The sequence below is a fragment of the Tupaia chinensis genome, unplaced genomic scaffold, assembly GCF_000334495.1.
Source record: "Tupaia chinensis unplaced genomic scaffold, TupChi_1.0 Scaffold144171_2, whole genome shotgun sequence".
Classification (NCBI taxonomy): domain Eukaryota; kingdom Metazoa; phylum Chordata; class Mammalia; order Scandentia; family Tupaiidae; genus Tupaia; species Tupaia belangeri.
The window spans coordinates 1,585,506-1,588,027 of record NW_006204028.1 but is presented as its reverse complement, the minus strand read 5'-3'; the positions used below and the strand labels follow the sequence as shown (position 1 = coordinate 1,588,027).

The window sequence follows — 2,522 nt, the reverse complement described above, 5'->3', positions numbered from 1 at the left end:
GGGAGCCCGCCCGGCGCCCCCCGCGGCCGGGGTGACGGCCCCCCACTCCTCTCTCTTCCGGCCCTCGCCTCGAGCACCATGGGCCTAAGGGGTTCCCGAGGCGCCGGACGCTGAAGATGACCGATGCTGGAGGTGAGGGGCCAGGCTTTCCTGGGGTGAACGGGGAAGGGGCTGGGGGCCACCCGGGGCCACCCGGGCTGGCGGTGGGACCCTAAGTGGGGTTGGATCGGGCCAAGCGACAAGGGCCTTTCTTCCCTTATCCCTAGGGGGACCGCACAGGGTTGGGGTGCTGGGCTGTCAGGGGAGGGGGCGGAGATAGGATTTGTGTCCCTAATCCCCTCCCTCCCGCTCAACGCCCGGAGAAATTAATAAAAAACTGCTGTGGGGGGAGGGGGAGAGGGCTTAACTCCTCCTTGCCCGGCGCGGAGTTGGACTGATGGATGGAGAGGAACTAGCCCGCCGGCTGGGGCTGGGGTGAGAGCCCTGGAGTGGAGTAGGTGCTCTGCCCCTCCCCCACCCCACCCCCATCTCCAGCAGAGTTCTGAGGGGTGTCTGTTCCCTGCGGACCGGCCAGCCCCTGACGGGGAAGACTCGAGCTGCACACCGGGGAAGGCTCGAGCTGCACACCGCCTCCCCCACCCGAGCCTTGCCGGCCTTTCCCACTCACACTTCTCTGGTCCCCTTCCTCGGCCTGCCCCGGCAGCCAGCCGGGCTTCCCCCTTCTCTCTGCACCGCACCCTGAGGCCTCACTCAAAGTGCGGGAGCCCAGGTCTCCTCTGCTCTCCCTGTCTGCTCTCTTTCCTGGTCTTTCTTCTCTGCAGCCCTGTGGATCTGCCGTCTGTCCCTCAGCTGGTCTGTCTGCCAGGTTGCCCACTCCCTCTCCCCTGCTCTCCCCAGGGCTTTGATCCTTTTCTTTTCCCTTTTTCCTCCCTGGGCTGGCTCCCAGGAAGCTTTGAGCTCACCTGCCTCCTTGGCTTCCAGAGAAGGGTCAAAGGTCACTGGTGCTCCTTTAGAAATTGGGAACCTTGGCCTGGTACCACCAGAGCCCAGAGAGTGTCCAGAGGAAGGGGTTCATTTCCACGCTTGTGCAGTTACCTGACTGATGTGTGTGTGTGTGTGTGTGTGTGTGTGAGTGGGACTGGGGCGTGGGGTTTGGTGTCTAATTTTTCAGTGCTCTGTTTGGGAAGGAGAGATTGAGTAGGAGTGGCCTGGGGCCCTGCTGGCCCTCTTGCCTCTCAGAATTCTCCAGGGGACTGTGTAGGGAGGGTTCCCCACACATACCTCAAGAATTAGTTGAAGCAGGGAGGGACAGCAAGCTGTTTGTGCTGAATCAGGGTGAACTGGAAGCCCCAGCCCATCCTGGAGAATGCCTGGAAAAGGTCTCCAGCCACAAGCCAGTCCCGCATGGGACCATGAGTGAGGGACTTGTGGGCTGGCCATGCTCTGGAGCCTAAGGGGGGGAAGGCACCGCTACTGCTCCCCAAGAGCCCAGTTCTGCTGGAAGAGGCAGCTCCTGGCTTCAGAGAGCCCCTAGTCTGATGGAGGAATGTGTGGCTCCTCGCCATAGCCCACTGCTGTCTGAGGTAGGGGAGATAAGACCCCCCTTTAGGGAGTCTATGTCTGAAAAAGTCCCCATTTCTGAGTGGTTGGAGAAGGGTAGATTTAGAAATCGTGGAGACAAATGGGAGGAGGGGGGTACCTAGCGGGGTACCTAACATGCTTTCCAGGGGAGGTGGCAGCTGGGGCTGGTCAGAGAAGGCTTTGTGATGGGCTGAGGGAATTTGGTTCATTCTTAGGGGCCGCCTCCCTTCCCATCCGGCTCTCAGGACAGGAAAAAGTGTTCTAGATCTTTGCTTCTAGCCCCAGAGTTCGAGAATGGTGGGGCACTTGGAGGGCCACTGACACTGACCCTTTCCCACACCCCATTTTCTGCTTGGAGCCCCAGTCCTAACCATGGTGGTCCAGCTCTCCTCCCTGAACCCTTGTGCCTTCCCCCAGCACTGCCCTTCCTCGTGAGTACCCACCAGGAATGCTCGTCATCACCCAGGATAGCTGTGGGGCAGCTGCATCTCGGCCTTCATATCTGTAGATCGGGGATGCTAGGATTCCCAACTCCCGCAGGCAGGCGACCCCACCTTCCTACACCTGACCAATGTAGAGTCTAGCCCTGTGTGCTGCCCTTCTCCGGCCCAGAGGGTTAGCAGTAAAGGGAGATGCGGGCCAACCAGAGGTACAGGGGCACCATGCTCTGGGATGCTGGACTCACACGGGAGGGTCCCAGGTTCATGTCCTGGGTTAGAATCCATCTGGGATTCGTATCCCAGGGCCCTTCTTCTGTGTGCCGGTGTACACGTGTGCCCATGACCCAGGATGATAGAGCGTGGGGTAGAGTGTGGCATGAAGACTCTGCTGGGGGTGCTCTTCTCTCTCTCTGCCTCTTTCTCTTCTCATGGTAGAAATGAATAAGTAAAGCTAAAAAAAAAAAAAAAAAAAAAGGATAAGTGGCACGAGGGGCAGTGTGG

The 2,522-nt window shown here is 59.6% G+C and overlaps 1 protein-coding gene across 1 annotated transcript in view; it reads left to right on the top strand.

Moving 5' to 3' along the window:
- The first annotated feature begins 6 nt into the window (after positions 1–6).
- SAMD14 (sterile alpha motif domain containing 14) overlaps positions 7–2,522 on the top strand; it is an 18,130-nt gene continuing 15,614 nt past the window's right edge. The window contains exon 1 of the mRNA XM_027767344.1: positions 7–132. The gene's annotated coding sequence lies outside the window, so the exon portion shown is untranslated. The remainder of the gene's footprint in view (positions 133–2,522) is intronic.